General features: G+C 45.3%; 1 protein-coding gene across 7 annotated transcripts in view; it reads right to left on the bottom strand.

Annotated features, from left to right (window-relative positions):
• SPATS2L (spermatogenesis associated serine rich 2 like) overlaps window positions 1-26,997 on the bottom strand; it is a 145,789-nt gene that overhangs the window by 106,144 nt on the left and 12,648 nt on the right. For 4 of the 7 annotated variants that reach the window (XM_080670618.1, XM_080670626.1, XM_080670620.1 and 1 more), the window contains exon 2: window positions 14,378-14,427. The exons of the other annotated variants lie outside the window; for them this stretch is intronic. The gene's annotated coding sequence lies outside the window, so the exon portion shown is untranslated. The remainder of the gene's footprint in view (window positions 1-14,377; window positions 14,428-26,997) is intronic. 7 annotated transcript variants of the gene reach the window in all.

Raw genomic sequence — 26,997 nt, 5'->3', positions numbered from 1 at the left:
GATAGCTTTAAAGTTGGAGATTAATGGAAATAGCTGCTTTTAAGAATTTTTTTCACTAGTCACAAAGACACATCATTCGTTAGAGGATATAGAGAATGCTAAAATGAGATTCTCTCTGAAATTACTTAGTGTGGCATGAGAAGAGGAAGATAAACAAGAAAACAGTGGTTTGTTGGACCAAGAGAGATAAGCAGAGGGGCCACAAGGCTGGACTGTTCACAGGGCTTTGCCTCCAGCCCTGAGTTACGTAGGCAACAATAAAATTATCCTTTGTGGGTAATTTTCACACAATTTCAGAGCTGGAAGGAAGCTTGAAAATCACTGAATTTGACCCTCTCCCTTTGCAGAGGAGAAATTAGGACCTAAAAGATGGGTCACCTCTCTAACGTTCTACAAGTTCATGACAGAATCAGAATCCAAATACAGGTTTCCTAACTCGTGATGCAATACTCTGTCCATTAATTTCCATTCCAAAGTTACAGAATGAGGAAGTTGGTCTACCAGATGTGTATTGTGATTTACTTCTATGTTGACTGCAAATTCATCCTGAAATTATATTTTCAAAGGTAGGAGAAATTAACTATAAAACCATGGCATGGGCCAAGAGTGATTAATGAGGAAAAACATACAGTGAGTGGCCAGATTATTATGATCTCTGAACGCATAATAATCTGGCCACTCAGTGTATATCCTATATAATAAAAGGCTAATATGCAAATTGTCCCCTTGACCAGGAGTTCGACCATCAGCAGGCCGGCCAACCACCCATGTCCCCTCCCCCCGGCCAGGCTGGCCGGACCTCACCCATGCACGAATTCATGCACTGGGCCTCTAATACACACATACACACACACACACACACACACACACACTTACACACTGAGTGGCCAGATTATTATGCATTGAGAGATCATAATAATCTGGCCACTCGGTGTATATCTTGCTTCACTGAACTAAACCGGGCCCAGGATTTGTGGACAGACAGAGGCCTCCTTGGTACCTGAGGAAGGGGCTAAGAGGTTGCCAGGGTTTAGCAGCTGTTCGGACCTTTCCTTCAAATGGAAGTGAATTCCTTGTCACTGTTTCAACTGCTTCCCACTTACTGCTGACCTTCCCCTGAAACACGGACTTCTCAGCCACGTACTGCACTCGCCATAGCTCTCCCCCAAAGTTCAAAACTAGGGTACTCGACAAGTGATGGAAAAACAAGATCATATAAAGGCCTCTCTTAGAAGTGGCAGGAAACAGAAGCAAGGATAATCTTGCAGAGTGGCTGGTTTGAGCGCACGACAAATAATAAGATGGGTTCTTCTTCGTATACATGCATCACTTGGCAGCTTGTGAATATGAGACAGGCAGGACATACCCCACTCAGCAGTTCCTCTAGGTAAATCCAGAAAGTGTGGGCCTGGGGTTTGGGAGTAGGAAGAAACCCCAGGGAGGGTCTGATGAGTGGAGTTGCTGCATTTTGCAGAGATTAGGAAGAACGCGAATAATCTCTGCTACCTCAGGGATGAAAGAGCAGTCACTGCTCTGAAGTCAGGGCACGCCAGCTGAAATCTGTTTGCAAATGTGCCCAGCTGAGAACTCAGCATCCCGTGAGGTTATCCAGACTCACTCACGTTCAGATGGTCGGGCTCGTTTTCCTTTTCCAAGAAAAAGAAACTCGGTGGGTTCTTTCTTAGGAAAAGTAAAGACAGAGATAAACAAAAAACGGAGAGCATTTTAAATACCCACGGTTTTACAAGCCAGAGAACCACTTTAAAAACCTGAACTATATTTCCAAGTCACTTTCTAGGAATACACCTACAGGTTAACAAAAATGTGAGCGTACTGTGCATACTTGTTGTGTGTCCTTTAAACATGATTTTATCATTTAACAATATACAGTGAACATCTTTTCATTATCAGTGTTTATCTACATCACCTATAATAGCTGGATAGTATTTCGTATTTGACTGTAACGTAATATATTTCACTCAGCTGCCATTGTACATGTAAGCACTTTCCTCATTACCCCTTTATAAACAATGATGTGATTAAAAACGTTATGACTAAAACCTGACACATCCTTAATTACTTCCTTAACATAAATTCCTATAAATAAAATTCCTGTGACAGAACAGTGAACTCATTTTAAAGGATTAAAAAAAAGCACATTGCCAAACTACCCTCTACATGGGAATCATAGCGTTCAATTTGCTTGAGTTACATGTACATCACTTGTACTGGTCGGTTCAGCACTCCATGAAGAGAAACCCTTGAGGCTCACTGGGGTTGGCCAAGTGTGACAGACATGCTTACATCTATACTTCTGATGAATGTTAACTATAGACACCTTCATCAACTAAGTGAGTTTATACTAGTGGAGGAGTTTTAGGGATAAAATAGGCAGGTTTAGGGAGTTTTAGGAATAAAGAGGGTCCATGGGGGAGGAAGGCAGAGGTGAGGGCTTGGAGTTGCCAGAAGGCATACATTCACCAAGGAAAACAAAGAGTGCCCCAGGACAAGGGGAGAGGAAGACATCCATCCACAGAAGATAGGGAAAAGCACAGGGTATGGGGAGGAAAAGGAAACAAACTTTCACAGAGGACAGAGACATGCCCACGAATGGGAGAAAGAGAACAGATCTTCACAGGAGGTAGAGAATTCTACCCCAGAAGGGGGAAAGAGAGTCACCACTGGGGTTAGGGCTTTGAAGCTGATGTTCTACCAATCAGAAGGCAGCATGAAGAGACAGAGAACTGCGGCCTTTATCAACCTTAGCAAAAGAGAGCTTGGGGGGTTATCCCCTGGGGACCCCTTCCCACGTGGGAGTCTGTACTTGCTTCCAATAAATTTCCACTCTTTCCACCTACCACCTTTTGTCCATGGCTTCATCCTCTGAATTCATTTGGACAAGAACCCGGGGAAGAAATCACCCTTCATCCTGCTCAGGGAAAACAACCGGCTCACGAGGAGCTCCCTGATTATACACTGCCAGCCATTAACCGACGTACACGTCCCATCCGGACTCTTCCTTTGGGATTTGATGCTTTTTTGCCCTCCCCTGTATTATGCAGTCTTACTTAACAACATTCTCAGAAAAAGTCTATCAGCCGTGGGCAAACTACGGCCCGCGGGCCAGATCCGGCCTGTTCGGCTGTTCTATCCGGCCCGCGGAGCCGAAAGAGCGGAGGGTTCTCTTGCTCTCCACTCCGCTCCTTTACTTTGAATTTATATTAGTTCACACAAACACTCCATCCATGCTTTTGTTCTGGCCCTCCGGTCCAGTTTAAGAACCCATTGTGGCCCTCGAGTCAAAAAGTTTGCCCACCCCTGGAGATGGTCAGTCCCTGGTAACATGCTCCCAGTGCTTTGATTACGGGCACCAGCTAGGAAATCTGGCATGCGAATCATGCTCCCGATTAGATGCCAGAACCAGCTTGCAGTTTGACATTTTAGTGAAATGACAGAAACAACATCTGAAGTTCAGGCAAAATCAACAAGTACCTGCAAGACTCAGGACAGGAAGTGGACTGTGTTGTCAGACCACACATTGCCTTTTGAGCGTTTTATTTATTCCACCTGACTCCAAAAAAAAGGACTTAAAGGAGCTTTTCTTTTTAAATGTGTTTTCTAAATTGGACATTTTCACATCATTGAGGCTGCCAACTTCTTTCCTAACATAAGGATATTCTTCTATCATAACTGCCTGCTATATTTGGACACTGAATGGCAGGATATTGTTCTCAGAAGAAAAGAGGGAAAAATAGCTCATTATGATCACAAATCCTGCCTGGAAGACCCCCTCAACAGAGAGTCCCTGGGGATGCAATACCAGACCCATAAAAACCCAGGAAGAACTCAATTTCTAGGCTGCATTAAAAAAGCTCCAGAGAATCCAAAAAAGTCAGCCTTTGCACTACTCACCTCCCCGGAGGAACCAGAGGAAGTCAGATCTCCCACATTCTGACTTGAGAGCCTGTGAGACCCGAAAGTGCCAGGACGCGGGAGCAGGGAAAGCAGGCCCAGCCTCAGAGGGGGCGGGAAAGTGCCTCTCACTATCTGCTGCAATGGAACCCCGACGGGCCTTCCCTCCGGCCCACGGGGCCTCCTCAGTCTCCTCTGCGCTTCCTTCCCAGGCCTCCTGCCCGCATCGCCCACCACACCGCAGGGGCCGGCGCTGGTCTCCTATCCCGCATGTGGAAGCATGATTCTTTTTAGTGCGTGGCCTTGCTAAGTCCTCACCTTTGGACTCTTCTCCACCTCCATTCCATTGCTCAAAATCTTGCCCAAATCCCCAAATCATTTCTGTTTCGGGGTCGCATGCTGAAAAGACATGATCCCACACCCCATATGACACACTGAAGGGCACTTCAGGCCAGGTCCCCAGTATGTGTGAGCAGACACTTGGCAGGAAGTAACCTTTTGTGATTTAGAGAAAACGGGAGGGGGTGTTAAGTGCTACATGAATGGGGGTGAATGTCATTAAAGCGCTTGGCACATGACACGTTCGATGCCGAGACCTGCCCATGTTCTGCAGACGCACACATGCCCATTTCCATCTGAGCCGGCAGTGCAGCCAAGGAGCAAGGGCCAGGCTCCGCAGGAAGGGCCCCTGGCTAACAGGAAACGGCGTGTGGACAGGTCGCCAGAGGTTCCCCTTTCACAGTCTACCGAGCCCTTTCAAATAACTATTTTATTGGATCCTCACCACAACTTAGTAAGGCTGACTCTCCCCGAGGGTCCTCAGCGCACCTGAGTCATTCAGGCGGCTTGCGGGGTGGTGAGAACGTGGGCATGGAAGCGGACACCGAGGTTCAAGTCCAGGCCCTGACCACTGGTCATTCAGTGACCTTGGGCCGGTCACTTCACTCCGCCTCAGTGTGCCTACATCACAAAGCAAGAACAAGGGACAATACGACCCACCTCCCGGGGCTGCTGTGAGGACTAGTGAATACATTAAATCAGTTAAAGAACTAGGATGTTAGTCGGCCGGAGCCTGGCATACAGTAAACTCTTCAGAAATGTTTGCAAGACTCAGTTCCCAGAGCTAAGTGCTTGAAAGCCGGTGCGGCATCCTTAATCTCTAACAATTACTGCGCTCCTATGATTCATCATTTCATCAACAGAGAAATTAGCTATTTCTCACAAAAGGAAAACTTGAACTGGATATAATGACTCAAAAAGTCAGAAAAGGGCAAAAGTTCAAGTGTGGCTTCTTAAAAGGACCCCAATTCTTTTCGCTTCCAGAAAAATACTGCACGTGATTTAAGTATTTTCAGTCATTTCGGAGCACAATGGAAGGTCAAGCTAAATGGCAGTAATATTTGTGCAGCTCATGGTGACTGGCGGGGGGAGGGGGGTCTGCTGCTCGTGGCCTGGTCCTCCATGTGGACAGCAAAGCACTTCTCAGGGCCAGCAAACCACCCCCCCCCCCAAGCTCTCCCACACCCTGCACATGCACCTCCTATGAGGAGAGGAGAAGAAAGATGGGGGCCCCTGTGGAGTGCTGTGGGAAGATCAGTGTCACCCAGGGGAGAGGGCGGTGGGAAACCCGCAGAGGAATGTAACTGGCGCTTGTTGAAATGTCTAGTTGGTGTGTGTGTGGCTGTGGGAGCAAAAAGGAGGCTGATGCGCAGAGAATGTGGTGTTGGGAGGTTCGGGAGGAACAGAGGGACCAACCAGGTGGGCAGAAAGACCACAGGCGGCTGGAATAACTGCCCCAAAAGGACCAGCCTGCGGAAGATACCAAGGCAGCAAAGAGAGTGTCACGCCAGAGGAGCCGTGGGACAGCAGGTGGGACAGAGGACCACACATGTGAAGCAGGACACGCGGGGGACTGGCAGCTGGCCTGGCCGTGGCTCCTGGTGCATCCGTAGAGCTCAGATGTGATGGGGGCTGAGGTTCCTTCTAGAAACGAAACTTCCTTCTAGAGCAACACGGAAGCTGCTTCCAGTGGCACCGCGTGGGCGGGAGAGTTCAAGTCGGGTGCAGTGGGAAGGAGCCCACATGGGGAACTCGGGGTAGGACACAGGAGTTACATGGGAAAGAGGAAATCTCACTTGAAACAGAAACATGCTCACCACTGACACTCCAGTTACGGACTGCTGTCAGCCCAGCTCTGCAGGCCGAGGGTGTGGACACAACTAACAGATCACACCTGTCACACTTTGAAGGTGAGAAAGAACTTTTATAACAGGGATTTTCTGTCCCGCATGAATTTTTTCAGGCCCCAACAAGACATGCTGTTCATATTATTATGAGTCCCTAAGAACTGACTTTATGTTACTGCAAACAGTTTTTTTGCATCTATAACTACTACTCCTAGAAGTTTATCTATAAACACTATACATAAATGCAAAATGGTGGGTTTTTGGCTCTGAATCTATTCTTAAATATCTACTGCTTTTCCAGAATGGCTGATTAAATATAATTTGGGTGAACTGAACTAGGTGTGAGATTGGCAATACTCTGCATAGACGATTAGGCAGACGATTAGGCATCTCTCTTTAAGAAGTTCCTATATTCCTAAACTCTCAGATATTCTCAGTGGGAACCATAGATGAGTAATTATTTTAAAAAGAGTGTATTAAAGGATATCCCTTAAAGGGGTCTTTAAAAACAGCTCTTAATGGCATAAACAGGAAGCATGCGAGAAGGTGATGAAGAAGAGTGAAGCAAAAATGACTGTGGCCCATTTCCACAAAGCATGGAGAAAGGAAACAAGCTAAAGTTACGGCCAGCTTGCTGAGTCGAAATGAACTGCTGTGTCATTAGGCAAGTACGCGTCTTATGGGCTCCTTGGCCCACATACAATAATATCATGTGTTGCTGAGAGTCGGGAGTTCACACTCGTATTTTTTCATTTAGGAAAAAGGGGACTTGTGAGCCCTAAGGAACAGCCTTCCGGTGGACACAGCTCCGCAGGCCCGGAGCGGGAAGTGCACTTCGTACCAAATCTTCACCAAACGTCCTGTCCTTGAGAAACAAAGACATCACTCTGACCACAGTCAGCGGGGCACTCGCGTTGAGGTTCTTTTTTCCCCTTTCAGCTTTGACGACAGATTTGTGCCGAGCGCCTCCCTTGGGCCCCTGGTTCCCTCTGTGACGGACAGCATGCCTTTGGGAGACAGCTGCCTGGCTTGGGGAGAGAAGCTGCAGCCTGGAGAAGGAAAGTGAAGCAGAAAGCTCACCCTTGGCCTTGGCACCAGGCACCAGCCAACTGATGTGTTAAAAGCAAATTCCTTTAAAGTCGAAAGTGGTACTGTCAGTATGGTCAGAACTCTGCCAACCTATGTACACGAAGAAAAGCTGCGATAAGCTGAACATTTCCGCTGGATACGCTACCTTCTGGGGTAAATGAAGCCTCCTGGGAGGTTATACCAATTCCTTCTGTTCTGCTGAGTTCCCACACTGGTCTAGGTTGTGGTTTCTCCAATCCCAGGGTCCCCATCGCAGCACGCAGCCCGCAGCCTGCTGAGGGCTTCCGGCTCTCTTATCACTAGCTATACTTACTGCGTTTACTCACCTGTTACCAGAGCACCGGCTCCTGTATTGGAAGATCCTAGAGTCTGATGCTGATTCTTTAATCAGAGTTAGTCTGGCCCCGAGTATATCTGGTCCAATGTATAATTCACTAATGTACAGATCACAGAAAGATCTGCCTGAATATATATATCCCTTCACTCAGCAGGTCCTCACTGAACATCTTCCGTACCAGGCGATGGGCACAACACTGGGGGGCGATGGGGGGGGCGGGGGGGTTACTGGTGAGCAGAACTTACGTTCGGACAGTCAGTGGTCTGTTATGGGGCTAGCAGAATATATCACGAACTAGCTTGCTAAGTGTTTGGGCGGACCATAAAGAAAGAAGGAAAGAGGACATCAGCTCATTAGTCAGAAATCAAGCTCGTAGAGTACAAAGCCCCATCTCTCCTACTCCTCTGATTCATCGCCCTCACACTTTGCTGCTCTAGGTGAGCAACACATGCCTCTTAATTGGCCGCTGGAGCCCTCTTCACGCTCCTTTTTCAGAAAGCTTTGCAAAAGTCTTGTAAACAATTTTGCTATTCCAGAAAATGGTAATGCTCAAGGTACCCCTTGAAATAAAAGGAAAATTCTTTTGAGATTCTTCTTTCTCAGTAACAAGGAATGCAATTAGGCCTACGCTTGGCATTATGTCAGATTTCAGAGCCGAGAGAGCTCAGGGTTAGAACAAAGCTACCAAGATGCTTTTGCTATTGACTATGGCTGGCCCAAAGGTCAAGGGTTAAAGCCTGAAAAGATTTTACCCCTTTACTTGAATTTTCTACGTGAAGTAACTTCCAAATACCAAAGCTTACAGGACCCAGAATACAACATCCTTTCCATTACTTTATTGAAAAGTTATGCATGCAGTGATTTATTGCTAATGCTGGTCTTTCAAAGCGTTAGTCGGGACATCTGCAGACCTTTGGACAACAGCTGCCAATATAAGTTTAGCATTCCATGAGTCAGCACTTAAAGTCTAACGAATGATAAATCATCCTTGTAACCAGGGTGAGGCGCCGGGTTGGTAATGTATTGAGAGTTGGTACAAAAGTATGAACTGTAGATGACGTTAGAACTCAGCACTTTGGAAAACGGAGGCTAAGCAAAATAATGATTGCTATGACCATACCTCTTTCTTCCGAGGTACACCTGCTCTAAGACATTTCCTTTTTCATTAACAGTATAGGATGTGGTGACTTCATATGTGGACGTGCTTGAAAAACTAAGAATTTCTGCACTCTTTATAGCTGTATAGTGAACTAGAAGCCCGGTGCACGAAATTTGTGCACGGGGGGGCGGTGTGTGTCCCTCAGCCCAGCCTGCAACCTCTCTAATCTGGGACCCCTCAAGGGATGTCCCAGTAGGATCGGGCCTAAACGGGCAGTTGGACATCCCTCTCACAATCCAGGACTGCTGGCTCCCAACTGCTCACCTGCCTGCTTTCCTGATTGCCCCTAACCACTTCTGCCTGCCAGCCTGATCACCCCCTAACCACTCCCCTGCCAGCCTGATTGCCTCTAACTGCCCTCCCCTGCTGGCCTGATCGCCCCCAACTGCCCTCCCTTGTAGGCCTGGTCCCTCCCAACTGCCCTCCCCTGCAGGCCTTGTCCCCCGCAACTGCCCTCCCCTGCTGGCCTAATCGCCAACAACTGCCCTCCCTTGTAGGCCTGGTCCCTCCCAACTGCCCTCCCCTGCAGGCCTGGTCCCTCCCAACTGTCCTCCCCTACTGGCCTGATCGCCCACAACTGCCCTCCCTTGCAGGCCTGATCGCCCACAACTGCCCTCCCTTGCAGGCCTGATCGCCCACAACTGCCCTCCCTTGCAGGCCTGGTCCCTTCCAACTGCCCTCCCTTGCAGGCCTGGTCCCTCCCAACTGCCCTCCCTTGCAGGCCTGATCGCCCACAACTGCCCTCCCCTGCTGGCCATCTTGTGGTGGCCATCTTGTGTCCACATGGGGGCAGGATCTTTGACCACATGGGGCAGCCATCTTGTGTGTTGGAGTGATGGTCAATCTGCATATTACTCTTTTATTAGATAGGAGGATAATCCAAAGGGGACAACACTCTGTTTAGGACTTGCTATCTCTTACTCGCCAGCTCCAACTCAGCGGCTGGGAAAAGTTTTAATAAAGTGCAACATGTATATTATTGCCATCATGTTGATGTTTGCTAATAAAAGAAATTAGGGCTGAGAGGTGCCTCCTTTAGATATGAAGAGAAGTTCGCCAGCTTCTGCACATTTTCCCTATTAGCAAGGAGTGGCCTTTGAACTGCATGCCAGGGGTGCCCCGAAATGTTTCCCTCTTACATGTCTTGAGCATGTATCCTCAAATATGTTTGTGTTTTTGTTCATAATTCATATACATGTTTTTATACCTTTAAAAAACATGAACAAAATGGAAAAGAGTAAAGGAATTGATGTACTGTTTTGCTAATCATGATTATCTCAAGGCAAATACACACAGGATGAGGTTCATGATTAATTAACCACAGCAGCTATAAATCCATATGTCATCCAGATAATTTAGAGTTTTGTGGCCAGCTTCTTGCCAGACCTGATTTAATGGTCACTGTCATTACCTCATAATGTGGCTGACAAAGAGTTCACACTAAATTTTTGCCATTTTCTTGTAGATTGCAATATTCAAGTTACCTTTAATTTATGGGCATTCTTTGCAGAATCTTTTTAAGCAACTGCTAGTTTGTGAGGGTTTGCTAAAACTAAAACCTAGAATTTGTAAATCCAGTTACACAGGCGTGATCTATTTCACACCAAAGCAGAGGAACCAGAGGGGAAGTCGGGGTGAAAGGGAGGCCTCACCTCTCTCCCTCCAGGTGACGCCACCCGACCACCTGGCATGTGGACCCTGGGACGATGCCAGTGTCAGGAGTCACTGTTGACTATCATGATAACACCAGTTACCATAATGCTTCCTGATGAAACGAATGGAAATGCAAGTCTTAACCCATTTCTTTTCCCCCAAGTCAGTCCCAGGAGCTCCTAGGGGCGCACATGCCTCCTTGGAGGCCACTCTGCCGTGCAGCAAGGCAGTAGCTCAATTCCGGAGCCAATGTCAACCACAGGAATCTCTAGGCCTAAAACTATGCAGGACAAAAACAAAAACCAACCAACCCTGGCTGAAAAGACAGCGACAGTGCATTTTTAAACAAAAAGTTAAAAATTTTAAACAATAACTCAACCAGAGAAGCACAGAAAACATTAATGTTGGATGCAACAGACGATACAGATATTGCCCGTGTAACTAGCAGCCCAGTCAAAACACAGAACAGTGCCAGCACCCTCAGAAGCCCTCCAGGTCTTTCTCTTTCCCAGCACACCCTCCCTTAAGAGGTAGCCATTATCTTAATTCCTCCGGTAATAAATGTCTTGCTTTTCTTTATAGTTTTAGCCACTTATGTATGCACCCCTCAGCAACAGAGTTTAGTTTTTAGTGTTTTCGCACTTTATATAAATAGAAGAATTTTGTTATGTATTCTTTTGTATCTTCTTCCTCTCAGCATTACATCTCTAAGATACATCTGTGTTATGGGTAGCTTTTAGGGTATTCTTTTTTCATCACTGTATGGTATTCTATCCTATGATAACACCACCATTTAGTCAGCCATTCTACTACTGATAGGTATTTTGGATGTTTCTAATTTGAGGTGAATGCAAACAATGCTGCTAGGAACACTGCGCACCTATTTATGGATGCACATGAGTATATGTTTCTTTAAAATGTACACACACACACACACACACACACATGTGCGTGCGTGCACGCGAGTGTGGGCGAATGGAATTGACGGGTCCCATCTAACTTAGTTTGACTCTCGGCAATCAATTTTAACATTAACTAACTCTTACGTAGCCACGAGCTCATTAAATTACTAGATTTATCTTTCCCCAGACTTCCACGCCTGGCACATTCATTAAATTTGAACTATGATATTAACTGTGTTAAAAAATACTTTGAGAATTTCCATTGAATTTATTGAAGCCAGTTGCCCCAGATCTCCTCCCCCACATATTTATTTTTTTTACATCGTAAGCACAGTTTTTCCTTTTAATGAGGGCCAATACAGGTCCACTGAGAGAATGAAATGTCCACTCAAAATGTAAAGCCATTTTGCAGCAAAAAGTTTCCAATTAACCCTCATATGGATCAAGCATGAAAAGCTAAACATGTTAATCCTGCAGCCAAATACAAATACAAATGACAAAGGTAACTCCAACTTCGGGGTTCCCGGTGTTATAGCCATGAGTGATCTGCACAGGGACTACACAAATGGGACATGCATGGGCGACAACATGGTGGCAGCGGTGAAACCCCTCAGTGGGCACCCACTGTCTCATTGATAGGGAACTTAATAACTAACAGTTATCATAGAGCTTGCTGTATGTTAGCGCGTGTTAGAATGCTGTTTAATCCTCAGAACAGCCCTAGGAGGAAGGTCTGGGTATTTTTCCCATTTTCAAAGGGAAACCGAGGCACAGGTAGGGAAAGTAGCTAGACCAAGATCCCACGGCTGTTAGGAGCTGTGCTGGAAATGGGAACCAAACTCCTTGGTGTCACAGCTCAGACTCCACTGCACTGCCTGCACAGCCCATTCGTCTTTTGCTGTTGTCATGGTTGTTACTGTTTTGATAACAGTAAGCATAGCTCTTTAAGACAAGAGCAAAAGGTGCGAGCCGTGGTGGGGGGCCTCTATGTACATTTGTTTTCACTTACGAATATTTTGTGGAAATGATTGTAACCAAGCAGCTCTAACTCTGAGAGAACTAATTAAGAAATGAATTAAGGGATTCCACGGATACCCAAATTAGTCATTAGGGCTCGAAGATGTGGAGTTCTGGTCTAAATCCAGCTCTGGCACTTGCATCCAAAATAAACACGGCCAGATAAGCACCACAGCTCACGATTAAAACGGGTTTATATGGTTTAGGCGTCCACACGGGAGCGGCCTCCTCCTAATTGAATCCGGACACCTCTTCAGTGATGGTGAGTCTCATCTGCCATCTCATCACTCTTTGGTAAGTGCTGGCACTAGGGTTGTGCCGAGGGAGAAATCATTGCAGTCAGGGGTGTCTGCGGAGTGAGTATAAAAATCTAAAAGAAAAGCCTTTGAATTGTAATTAGAAAATTCCTTAAGTGTGCTCACAGGACATATGTTGGAGGCTACCACCCACGGGCAAGAGGATTCACAGACGGCCGTCCCTTTCCTGCTCGGGGAGAAGCAGTCAGGGAAGTCGTGTTCCGACGCGCGATTAGAGCAATCTGTCGCAGGCCACAACATTCCTGCCTCCTACCTCTAATATGATTAGTGACAGACAGCTGGAGGCCTCTCATTCTCCCGACAGAAATATGATCAGAATTGGTTTCAATTGGTACATCTTTCCATCAAGCTGTTTGTTCAAGCCTTCCAGCAGAATAATCAGAGATTCTGATTATTTGGTACATTCCGAGAAAACAGGAATTGATTGTGCCCTTGCGTGTTTGATGGGCAGAAGGCTGCCAAATATACATACTAACTCTTCAGTTGCCTAACAGAAAGAAGAACGAAGCAGTGTATATGCATGTGTGTGTGCACATGCATGAGCGAAAGAGAGAGAGAGAGAGAGAGAGAGAGAGAGAGAGAGAGAGAGAATAGGGGTTGACCAGGAGTTTCTGTAATAATCCTCTTTGAACAACAATAAAGTCTTTTCATGGTGATTCAGAATTCAGATATGAGGAAGTAAAATATTCTATTCCATTCATGGAAAAAAACCAGCTCCCACCAACATTAATGGTTTCAAAGTTAGTCATCGTACCAGTAAAATTTCAGGGTTATGGGGAAAAAATCAAGTTTAGATTAAACATTCATGGAAATATACAGGTGCCATGAGACCCCATTAATTTGGACTACCTCAATTTGGAATTTATAATCATTTGACAGGGTCTAAACCAGAGATGATCTTTTCACAATAAATATATGGCTCACCAAGCAAATTAAACAAGCAAAACGACCTGGGGGGTGGGGTGGGGGTACAAATAGTTCAGTTCAGGGAAAATGTGATGAACCGGGAAGAACAGGCTTCCCGCCCAGCCAATACTTCTGATGAGCCCCTTCAAATACTAGTAACTGATAACAGTGAGTACCCTTTAACTGAGAGTCTGTGTCGTGCAGGCCCCTCTGTGCCCATGAGCTAGAAACATCCCGACAACTCCGCAAGATGGCTGTGATTATCCCCATCTTAGAGGGAAGAAAACGGAGCTTCAGAGAAGCAGGTGACCTGGAAGACTGCACGATTTCTCGGCAGCAGAAGCAGGATGCAAAGCCAGCCCCGGGCATCTTGCTCAAATGCCCACATCTTTCCATTCCCGCCCAGCGCCCAGTGAGCCCTGAAGACTGCAAGTCCTACTCCTAGAGTCACCGGAGCAAGACCTTTGACAATGTCAACAACAGCAGACGAGGCGATCACTGAGGAGGGAGAGCCAGGCAGTCCAGCTCCAGAGCCCGCCACTCTTAACCGTAATTCCTTTCTACAGCACAGGGACATTGTATAATACTTTCCTTCGGAACTTTGAAGTATTTGACATGCATAACACTACCCTGGAAAACCCACAGAAATGTTAATGTGGGTGGAGAAGGGGAATGTAAATGAGGCAGATGTGCCCCTCCCCCATACTCCACTGCCCCTCCCCCATACTCCACTACTAGCGACTTCAGGCTACACACCTATGAACAGGAACTCTGGCGCTGAGACCCTGAAAGGCTGGCCAGGCTGTGACCAGGCCTCGGGAGTCAGCTGCAGGTGCAAGGACAGCTGGCCATGTGCACGGGAGGAGGGTATGGAGAAGGGAAGGACCGTGGCTACTCACCTGGGAATCCACAGAGGTGTTCCTGAATGCAGCCTGGGCTCTGGAGTGCTCTAGGAAAAAGGAAATTTGGGAGGTCAGACCTCACAGCTAGCAGCCACACCACCCACTTCCATCCTACCCACAGCCAGCTAGAGGTTCTGGCATCAGTCAGACGTGGAATTTGCCTTTACTTGTGACAATAGCTGTGTGGGCAGAGCAGCCTCTCTGTGACTCAGTTTACTCAATAGTACAGTGGAAGACAATGCTACATCCCTAGCAGAGTTGTTGTGAAGACTGGATATTAAAGAAGTCCTGCAACGAATTGAGCACACGATAATCATAGTTTAATCATAGTGATAGCTAACATCTGTGGCTTGCTTAGAAAGTGCCTAGTATTATTCTAGGCAGGGGTCCTCAAACTTTTTAAACAGGGGGCCAGTTCACTGTCCCTCAGACAGTTGGAGGGCCGGACTATAGTTTAAAAAAAAAACTATGAACAAATTCCTATGCGCACTGCGGGCCCAGGAAGAGTCGGCTGCTAAGCAGGACAGGCAGCGGCACCCGGTGGGCCGGATAAATGTCCTCGCTAAGCTGCATGCGGCTCGCGACCCCGGTTTGCCACTCTGTTGACGAGTGAGTTTGCCCACCACTGGACTAGACTAAATGTTACCATGTAGTTGGAAGCTGTGAGGATTAGGCAATTGTGGCATATTGTGTGCAAAGAGGTAAAGGGTAGTATATGACAGTGGTCGGCAAACTCATTAGTCAACAGAGCAGCAAACCGCGGTTTGCCGACCACTGGGCTAACTCTTCAACACTGATTAGGCACGATTACGCTGGTATTCTGCAGATGGAGAAAATGAGGCATCAAAGAGTCAAATCACCTGTCTCATCAAACCACACAGGGCAAGTGGTGGTTCAGGGATTCTTCTGTGACCATCTCACCCCAGAGACTGGATTCTAAAGCACAATGATATCCTGCCTAATTCATGACTAATAAGTGTTAGTTATTGTTATTGTTGTTATAATATTCCCTTCTCCTAGAATATATAACCATACAGCTCTAACACACAACCACACAGCTCCAGGGAACTCACCGTTCAGCTAGGAACCACTTGGGCATAGAGACAGGGGCCAGAATCATAAGTAAACCAACCAGTCACTCACTAAGTCAACGATGGTTTCAGGGGTTCCCTGAGGATGCCTGAGTGTCAGATGCCCTGTGAAGCACTGTGTGGGGCTTCAAGTGCTCTGGTCACTAATCCCACAGACTCACATCAACCTCCATGAAGCAACTGGAGAACAACAACGGGGAGGGAGCATGGAAGGGCTGGGACAGGACCCCCAGACTCTGGATGCTGTGCCTGCCTCTGGCACTAGCTCCCTGGGTGACCTTCTCTAGTGAACTGACTTCTGGATTTCATAATTAAATGAGAAGGCTGGCCTAGCGGCCCCTCAGCTTTGAGGTTCTAATGTACAATCCTATTCTGACACTTTCGATCAGACCAACTTTTCCTCCCAGCAATCCACTTTGGAGAGAATGTATTATAATAACTCTTATTTTATCTAATGAGCATTGAACACAGTGCCAGGCGTTGTGAACAGCACCCAGGATATCCATGGAAGACTCGTTTTTCACTTTGTCATTAGCTCTGTGAGTATGATGACATCTTATCGTAAGAAATCTTGGCAATCAGAAGACCGGGGAAGAGTACAATCCTGAGGACAACTGAGCATGCCCAGTCTGAACCCTGAGAGTGGCCCTCAGGTCTGTAACAATCCCAATCCAGGATTCTGGTGTCCAGGTGCCCAGCAATCTGGGGAAGGGATGCCATGCTAAGATGACAGGACAGATAAGAATGTCTGGGAGAACCAAGATGGCGGCTTAGGCAAATGCCTGTACTCGCCGCCTCCTATAACCACATCAAAATTACAACTAAAACACAGAACAACCATCGTCCAGAACCGCTGGAAAGCTGGCTGAATGGCAGTCTAGAGAAGTAAAGCAGAAAGCACAATAGAGACTGGTAGGAGGCGAGGAGGCACGGACCGAGCTGGTCCGGCACCCACATGGGCCGCTTTTTTAATTGGGGGACCCAGACACATAAGAGGTGGGACTGGATCGTTTGGCATCCGGGCAGGAACTCAGGACGGCTTTCTCCCAGACAGAGGTGCCTGCAGGGATCATTGTTCCTACACTGGGACCTCCTGGTCCCAGGACTGACTGGCAGCCATTTCTGTTTGCTCCACCCTGGTGATTCCCTAAGACCCCGCCCCATCCAATTTACAACTATCCAAGCTGTGAGCAGTTGGAGGGCCTGTCCTTGCTCAGACTAAACCTGTCAAACAAGCTACAGCTGGGTCAGGGAACCCCAAACCTATCAATAAAAGGCCCAAGACCCAGCACCAGCACCACCCTGCCTTGCTTCACAGCTGGGCCTCATCTGGGCACTTCCAAACCCCTTACAAAGAGGAGGAATCTGCAGATCTCTCTGTAGCTCCTGCTGGATGGCCCCAGGCAGTGGCTGACTTTGCACCTCCCTGGAGACCCAAGAGCCAGTGTACCTAGTGGTCAGTGTCAGACCATACCAGATTACAACTCTTCACATCCATAAGCGACACATTCAAGGGGCAGACTCAGTGAGCACCAAAGTCCCACTGAAGCAAGTCCTGCTCCATAGGGGTGTCTCCTGCACAGCAGCTCTCCCACTGTAGTCACAGCTGGCCTCATAGCCAATTCCTCCCAGTGACACCAACAGGATCAAGGCCCAACTACAACAAAACTGTGCACACAGCCCTCAAAGAGATGCACCTAGAATGTCCACCTCAGATGATTGGGGAGACTGAGCCACTGGGCCCTATAGAACACCTACTACACAAGGCCACTCTACCAACTCAAGGAGACTTAGCAGCTCTCCCCAATACATAGAAACAAACCAGGAAAGCAGCCAAAATGTGGAGACAAAGAAACAAGTCACAAATGAAAGAAATGGAAGAAAGCAAACTACTGGATAGAGTTCAAAATCACAGTTTTAATCAAGAATCTCCTAGAAACCTTCAAGGGACTTAGTGAGACTTTTAAGGATCTTAGTGAGAATGCCAAAAAAAAAAAAGGAGGAAAAGGACCAGTCAAACATTAAGCATACACTGACTGATATAAAGAATTATATATAGGATTCAAAAGTAGACTAGGATCCCGAGAATCAAATCAATGATTTGAAATATGAGGAAGCAAAAAACCCCCAATCAGAAGAGAAAAAAAAAAAAAAAGGAATCCCAAAATATGAAGATAGTGTAAGGAGCCTCTGAGACAACTCCAAGTGTACTAATATCCGAATTATGGGGGTGCCAGAAGAAGAGAGAAAGCAAGATATTGAAAACCTATTTGAAGAAATAATGACAGAAAACTCCCCCCGCCTGGTGAAAGAAATAGACTTACAAGTCCAGGAAGTTCATAGAGGAACCCAAAGAGGACCACACCAAGACACATCATATTTAAAATGCCAAGGGCTAAAGACAAAGAGAGAATCTTAAAAGCATCAAGAGAAAAGCAGTTAGTTACCTACAGGGACTGCCCATTGGACTGTCAGCTGATTTCTCAACAGAAACTATGCAGGCCAGACGGGAGTGGCAAGAAATATTCAAAGTGATGAACAGCAAGGACCTATAAGCAAGATTACTCTCTCCAACAAAGCTAACATTAAAAATTTAAAGTCAGAAAAACAGCTTCACAGACAAGAAAAAGTTAAGGAGTTCATCACCACCCAAACAGGATCATATGAAATGCTGAAGGGTATTCTTTAAGAAGAGGAGAAAGAAGAAAAAGATAAAGATAAAAAATATGAACAACAAAGTTGCAACAAATACATATCTATCATCAATTAAATCTAAAAATCAAACAAATAAAAAGTCTGATGAACAGAATAAACTGGTGAATGGAATAGAATCAGAGGCGTGGAAATGGAACAGACTGATGATTCTCAGAGGGAAGGGGTTTGGGGAGGGGCGGGAAGAGACTAGACAAAAATCTAATATGCATGTGTATGCATTACCTACGGACACAGACAATAGGGTGGGGAGGGCCTGCGGCAGGGCAGGAACTGGGTGGAGGGGAGCTATGGTGGGAAAAAAGAGAGACTTCTTTAATAATCTCAACAATAAAGATTAAAAAGAAAAAAAGAGTGTGTGTGGAAAACAAGCCAGAAACAGACAACCAGTGAGATGCTTGGGTAGAGGGTTGGATTTGTTTTCTAAAGTAACAACAGTGTTGTATGCAACAACTCAGAGATGAGAACTCAGCTGGCAGATAACTACTTGACTTTCTCGACCTTAATGAAGTGTGCCACTGGCTATTTTGATAGCAATCTTTCTTCTGTATGTGTGAGTACACACATACTGCCCCTTTGAGAAACATTTACTTCAACACAAGATGCTACCAACTTTACTTAAAGATCAGTTCATCACATTAGATATATTTGCTTTCACAGAAACTCCTTGGAGGAGACTAATTCAGTGAGTATAATACTTCCATTAACAAGAAACTGATTTTAAAATATGCTTTTCAAACTTTAGAAAAACAAAATTTTCTGATATTATGAACTACAAACGGCAAATATTGTGTTGGCAATGTCATAAATAATACACGAGTTGTCAGATGAGATATTAAACATGTATAGATTTAATTTTTAATAAAGACTTTACAACATACCCCAAAATGTCCATCAATCTTTGACATGGGAGAAAGTTCCATTTTAATAAATTCCATCTCATACCACAATAAAAGTCAGTGCAAGATGGTTATGTTCTTAGAGAGGCAATGATGATATTCTTTACAGATGGTTAAATTCTGGCAGCATATAACTTTAGAAGGCACCAAGTGGTGGAAGATATAACAATGTGTTATCTTGCTAGGCAATCAGGTAATGGACATACTGTCTCTGTCCAAGCACCCTGTGCATGGGAGTCTATAGAGAATTTGGTTCCTAAATTTCTCTGAAAGGAATTCTAAAAATGTTTTAAGCAATGGCAACATTATTGGAGCACATGCATAAACTTCAAAGATGACAAATGTGAGGAACAATACTCCTTGGATATATGAATCATAGCTTGCTTACGCCTGGAAAGAAAATAATCAAAATTTAAATAGTGATTATCTTTGGGTTGAAAAATTATGGGTGATCCTTTTCTTCTTTATAATTTTATCTGCTTCCCAAACTTCCTATAAGCATGTGTGACTTTAACAATTTGAAACAATTGTTTTTTCAATCTTATGCTATATTATGGAAAATCGCCTGATGTAAAAAGTGAAAAGGCGTTGGAATCAGACAAGCTTGGGCTCAAATCCCAGCTTGTATCCTTTCTAGCTTGGTGTCTTCACATAAGTTGCTCAGCAGCCTGAGTTGCACATGAAAAAGAAATAATAACGCATCCCTTGAAGCAACATTTCACCTATTACAGATGAGATACTGTTAGTGCTTAGCACAGAGTAGGGGCCCAATAAATAAATCACTTTTCTATTCATAGTACATGGGGAGGAGAAGTTAGGCTTCTCTGATAACAGTAAATAAACTCATTGGTGTTTATAAATTGACTAGAGGCCCGGTGCACGGAATTCGTGCACCAGTGAGGTCCCTCAGCCTGGCTGCACCTGCTGTGGGCTCACGCCCAGTCAGTCCCGATCGATCGTGAGAGGTTCGCGCCGCCAGCTGTGAGCCCTGCGTCTGGTGCCCATTGGTCAGCTGAGCAGTGCTCCCACTGTGGGAGTGCGTTGACCACCAGGGGGCAGCTCCTGCATTGAACCTCTGCTCCCTGGTGGTCAGGGCACGTCATAGCAACCAGTTGACCAGTCGTTCGGTGGCTTAGGGCCCAGGGGTCCTCAAACTTTTTAAACAGGGAGCCAGTTCACTGTCCCTCAGACCGCTGGAGGGCCAGACTATAGTTTAAAAAAAAACTATGAACAAATTCCTATGCGCACTGCGGGCCCGGGACGAGTCGGCGGCTAAGCAGGACAGGCAGCGGCACCTGGCGGGCTGGATAAATGTCCTCAGCGGGCCGCATGTGGCCCGCGGGCCATAGTTTGAGGACCCCTGGCTTAGGCTTTTATATATATAGATGCTTCAGGCCATTTGTTTATAGAAGCGAATGAGTTTTTAACAGAAATCTTCTAACAGTTAAAAGTTCAGAAAAGGAGTAAGAAGGAATAGGCTCCACCCCCTTCTCCTAGTCATCACTATTATTAGATTCCCACAGATGAGACACTTGGATTCACTCGTACCTGCTACTATGCTGCTCTATATTCAGACATCCTCTGGTTGGATGGGAGTTGGGAGAAGGGTTAAAGCAGACCCACAAGCTACCACAATCAAGATCTTTTCCATATCATTCCTATGATTAAAGTGGGCAGAATAAATTATGATGTTGCTTAAACGAAGGGGGAAGGACAAGATTATAGATTCTATGGCTTTTCTTTTTTCATGGTGGCTATATTGATATTTTCAACCTATTCATCCAAGAGTAGTTAAATCAGTGAGGTTTTTGATAAATCTCTGTACTCAACAGAATATGGCTGTGGGGGATATGTTGCCCTTGGATATAGGTTGCTGTACCTTGATTACAGCAAGAAATATTGATTTACCTGGCTTTAATATCCAGCCAGGTATTTGTTGACATGTGGAAATGAAAAATATCAAAACCATGAAAAGCTTGATATATAGGTCAAATCTCATTTTAGCTCACTCCAAGGGATTGTCCAGTCTTCTGTATGGAAACTATGTTCTGATGATGTTGCCCAAATCATAGATTAACAGGAATTTTCTTTATAAAGGGATTTGCTACGTAAATGAATATTGGTATAGACTTTGATGTAGTACAATTTATTGTAAAATGTGCAGCAAAAAACAAAAATCACTACGTACTTAACATCTCCCTTCTCCCAACTCTGGAGACATCTTGCTTTCTAACAAAGGTATGTGTTCAAAGGAACCACCTGTTGGCACCTCCTCCCCACATCAGAGGAATAGCCACGGGCGTGACATCTGAGAGACTCCAAGCCCGCAGGGGCTGTCGGGCAGACAGTCCCCGCATTACTGTACACCATGTAAGCAAAGGGTTAGCAGGGTCTGGTGAGCTTAGCCCTAGGAGTGGTGTATTTTTACATATACATATATTTTTTACAAATATCCCCATTATTCATTTGAAAATATTTTAGATGGTAAATCGCTTCTCCTCAAGAGGGATGACCAGTGACCATTAATGAGCACTTCTGAGTTAGCCAAGTGGTTTGCTCACTACATGTAATCCCCCATATGACCTTTGACTGCAGTCGTCATTATCTCCATGTGAGGGCTGAGGGAGCCAGGCTCCGAGATAGCACAGCACTGCCCAGCATTAGACTAAGCAACGGAGCCACGTCTGGAGTCCAGGCTGCAGATTCACGTCCAGGTCTCTGCTCACAGGTCTAGCTACGCACGAGTTGCACAGACAGCCCGGATGGAACTGGTTGTGCCCTTCCCACCTGCAAAAGTTGGCGGGACATACCCTCCACGGGTCCAGGTCATGTTCTATCAGGATCCCACGCCTTCTTATGAAGGCTTGAATGACACTGTCCCTCCCTTGCAAGAACTAAAATGACGGAAGGAAACGAGAACAATTCAAAGACAAGAATGGATAAGCTCAAGGGCTATAAAAATTCAAGAACTCAAAAATCAAAGATAGCTTTCCTGATGAGACAGCAGTTGGTTAGAAAATGCAACAGAGTACCTCTTGGATACGAAATATTGCACATTAGGGTTTTTTTCTCTTTTATTTTTACTAAGAACTGAGACCTACAAAATGACAAACCAGGATTATCCTATTAAAAGACACCTTTAATTGTTCCTTTGTTCTGAGAAACTGTGTTAGCTACTGACTGGCAATGCCTATACCATCATCTTCATGTTAATTATGCATTTTTCCTACAAAATTGATTGCCACATTACCTGCTGTAAGTCAGCCTTGAGAGCTGTCAAGATAAATGTTCCAAATGGCTGACTTTTTCAAGACAACCTGACAGTTCACCAAGTAATTCTTTAGGGGTTCCTCCCAGTACACCTCATGTCTCCCCTATACCTACACTTAGACCTATAGCAATTATTACAGCTCTTCACTGGTGTATCACCTGATAGCTAAGGCTAAAGATTTTCCCTTTCAACCCTCACATGCAAGTAGTGAAACTTAAAACTCCTTTTGGCCGCCTTAATGTACTCTGGCTGTTATTACTGTTTAATTCCTGCGTTGATCTATGTGAAATTCTCTATTCCGAGGGAGGTAAGTAATTCTGGCTTAGTTCATACAACTAAACAAAGATGACTTTGTGTGATTGACTAAATAAATATTTTCTTCCCTGAGGTTTGCTTTCATCATGTTTCATTTCCTTTGGTTCACACCTTATGCTAATGAGGCTCGGTTCCAAAACATATAAGAACATACGCACACAAAAGGTACGATGCGGAGCAAGCCAGGAGTTCCAGCCAAGTGTCCTATCTTCTACGTGGCACCGAGTGACATTCTGTAAAATGCACAATGGTCACTATTCATTCCTCCAGCCTTGGAAAAGATAGGCACGGACGGCCTGCCAGCATGGAAATGCGTAAGCTTTGAAACCAGACAGCTGGTCAAACACCATTTCCACCACCGTTATCTCCGTCACCTTGGCAAGCTACTGATCTCCCCTCGGAGCTTTTCATCTGAAAAATGGGGGTAACAGATGCACCACAGCAGAGCCGTGGAAGAGTTTGGTGAGAATTCTGCTGTAAAAAACCGGCCACATACCCTGGTACATCAGTAGACACTAAGGGATTGTTATTCTTTTTCTGCCTCTCTGTGAAATGCCATCAGTATTTCATTTTGAATCTGTTGTCTATGCACCCAAATAATGTAGAGGATATTAGCGGTGGTGCTCTTTATGATAGCAAGGAATTGGAAATGGTCTAAGCATAGAGAAATGATTACATTTAGGTATATTCATATATTGAAATATATGCAGTCATTCCAAATATTTTTCAAATCATATTTTATGACAAGGGAAATTGCTACCCTAAAATTTAAGTGAGGAAAACAGACAAGAAAACCTATATAATAATAACAGCTCACATTTACTGAGCATTTACTATGAGCCATGCAGCATGCTATATACTTTGCATGCATTATCTTACTGATTCTTACAACAAACTTACTAGATGCATATTATTATCCCCATTTTACAGAAATAGAAACTGAAGTCTTCATCATCGCGATTTACAGTCACTGCCTAAGTAGCACAGCCAGGACTGGAATCTCAAAGTGTCTGATTACAGAGCATGTTTAACAACTACGTGACACTGACGCTTCAGTACTGACATCTGGGTCCACCGTAAGGCTGTTTAAACACACACACACGTACACATACACGCATACCTACAACACACACATGCATATCTGGAAGGAATAAATGACAGAGGCCAACAATGACAGTCTCTGGGTGGTGAAATTTTAGCTATTTTTTCCCAAATTCAATGAGTGTGCATTGTTTTCACAACTAGAAAAAAATCTTATTCAAAAAAGGAAATGTGAGAGAGTACTTGTGACAGTTTATCCTTTGACTTATTGTAGATTTGGGTTTCTCAGTGGTACTATTCCTCTAAATTATTTTTCCCATTGAGTCCAAAGTAAAAAAAAAAAAGGACTAATTTGTACATGAATAAGTACAGAAACCACCATATGTATATCTGACAGACATTTGATCTATATATATAAAAGCCTAATATGCAAAATGTCCCCTCAGGAGTTCGACCGGGAGTTCGATCGCTTGCTATGATGTGCACTGATCACCAACGGGTGGTGCGGAACAATGGAAGGCCCCAGCCAGCAGCCACTAGGGACCCTACCCATGCACGAATTTTGTGCACTGGGCTTCTAGTATTAATATAAAAAGCCAAAGGGTTAGTGTGAAGGGGAAAAATAACCCTTCTCAAGTAACATATAAGTCTCCAGGTAGAGAAAGCACGCTCCGTCGGGGACACTGCCCTCAGAGCATGCTCCGTCATGGCCATGTAGCGATGCTGTCAGAGCTGTTTGCGGAGACCTGCGCACTGTCTGGACCTGCCTCAGCTTGATTGTGGTCGCTCCCAGGAGTTTGAAAATAATGAAGTGCCGGAGTGACACCTGAGGAGTGATCTCCTGTCACACCACCGAATCATGTCACAGCAATGACTCCACATGAGAACGGAATGATGTACCAAAAGGCAATTCCTTTGAACCAAACAGGTTCATAGGAACTGGACTGATAGGCAAGGTATGAATTTATTTCATCAGATTATTTTTAAATAAACTGAAAATAAGGTTGTTTGGGTAAGCTTTTTAGTAAATTTGTCTAAAGAAAAATTAATGCATTCTAACAGTGGCTCCAAATTAATCTCATTTCACTTCATAGGCCAGGATCTACAATTGGCAATAAGTGGATCAACAATGATAGCTTTACTAAGCATCTGACTCACTCTTTCCTGGCTCTTAGACAACCTGGGGACGGGAAAATAAGCGCAAGTCAAAGATTACCAAGTTCGTCAAAAAAACTAACAAAACCCACAGACGGATGTCAAGGAGTCTCCAGAACGTCAAAGGGCTTGTGCTGTGACCAGCATTTTATCAATGACAGAGAAAGTACCATTCTCAAAAGTGTAATTGATAAGTCAAAGACGTACCACTAACGGATTGGATTTTTAAGATTAGAATTCAAAAATTCTACATAAAGAGACAAAATGTAACAAGGACAAGGTTCACGCAGGAACCAACTGCACAAGGACAGGATAAGGAGCACTTGGTCGGAAAAAGACTGGGGAGGTTTTGTTTGACTTTAGATATAAACTAACAATGGACTGCCGCTGATTCAAATGGAGGCCAACACAATACTTGACTAGGTTAATAAAAGGGGGCCCTGAATAAGGCAGTCAACAGCAGCTCTGCCTTTCTACCCCTCGGGGAACTCCCTTTTATTTATTTTTTTAAATATACTTTTATTAGTTTCAGCAAGGAAGGGAGAGGGAGAGAGAGATAGAAACATCAATGATGAGAGTGAATCATTGACAAGCTGCCTCCTGCACGCCCCTTACCCAGGATCGAGCCCGCAACCCAGGCATGTGCAGTGACCAGGAATTGAACCGTGACCTCCTGGTTCATAGGTGGGCACCCAATCACCGAGCCACGCCGGTTGGGCAAGCTGCCTCGTTTGTAAAGGGCACAGGCAGAGTGGCGGGTGCCTGGAGGGGTGTTAACAGGCTGGGGAACTGTGGGAAGACCTGGGACCACATATGGTAGGAAATACCATAGCTATGACCCAATACGTGAAGAGCCGCTACACAGAGGTACGTGTCTATTCCGTGGCACCCCAAAGGGTGACGGGAGGCCAGTGGGGGAGCTCAGGGAGGCAGGTGTCCATGTGATTGTCTCCCTGTGCTGGTTAGTGAGCTCTGGCCCAACCACATCCAAAGGGGCTTAAGGCCTGGGAGCCCTGCAGGCTCTGTCAGCAAAATTCCTCGGCGTCACCAGATTGCGAGCTCCTCGTCCCTGGCAGGGTTCAAATGGCACCTGGCTGGGGGGCAAAGGGGAAACGGGGAGACATTTGTAACACTCTCAACACTATGATAAAAACAAACAAACAAAAGACAAATGGCAGCTGGCTGACTTGGACAATGCATTTGGGGGGAATCTTAGACCCCAGCATCCACTACCCTTGTCCAATGCCCACAGTCTATGCTTCTAACTTCACATCAGAAACGTCCCTGAAGATACTCCCAGGGCATTTATGTTAGGAATATCTAAATATGCCTGGCCTTAATAAAGGAGAAATAACTACATTTAAATGCGATCCAGAGGAGACCGGGAGTCAAATTCTACCAAAGTTTAGAAATGATAAATTCATGTTGTCATGGTAACCTAAGTTGATATCATCCATTACAGCTGAAAGAGTTCTTGCTTTGGGACTACCAGAACAATAACCGAGTTTATATATTCAATGCCACAAACCAGCACTAAATAAGCTTTTTAGTGTTTTTATTTTTAATTTTGGAGGCAGGAAATTTACACTTTCTCCTTGCGTGCTCACAATTTCAATATGGCACTACGCTAAGGCCACGGTATCACAGTGGGGGAGTCAACCCCTGTACTGAATCCCGCCACCACTCACCCTCCCCAGGCGGAATGACTGAGGAAGGACAAAGACCCTCCAGGCCGGGACATTGGCAGTAGTCACATAGCCAGCGTAACAGCCTCCACTTGCCCCTTTACAAATTACAGGACGGCCCACATTTCCACAAAAAACCCTCGTTGATCAGCAGTGGCAGAGTGGCAGATCCGACCATCTCACCGCTGTATGGCACTTCCGTAAATGGGTTTTCTCAGTTATGTATTAGCAATCACTGCAATATATGAAAGTCAGCCCACACTGAGAACAATATTGCCTCCAATCAAAACCATTCTTCCTCAGTACACTACAGCTTTCTCCCCCTTCCTGTAAGCAACAAAAGCTGCAACAAAAGAACTTCCCAAACACCCACAGCTAGAGAAAGAGCGGCTCCGGCAAAATAAGTGTGAAGTCTGTCCCTGGTACCTGATTTGTGTCTGAGTCCTCC

This window comes from Plecotus auritus (genome assembly GCF_963455305.1).
Source record: "Plecotus auritus genome assembly, chromosome: 5".
Taxonomy (NCBI): Eukaryota; Metazoa; Chordata; class Mammalia; order Chiroptera; family Vespertilionidae; genus Plecotus; species Plecotus auritus.
Note: the sequence above shows the minus strand (reverse complement) of the source record. Positions and strands in the feature narration are given on the sequence as shown.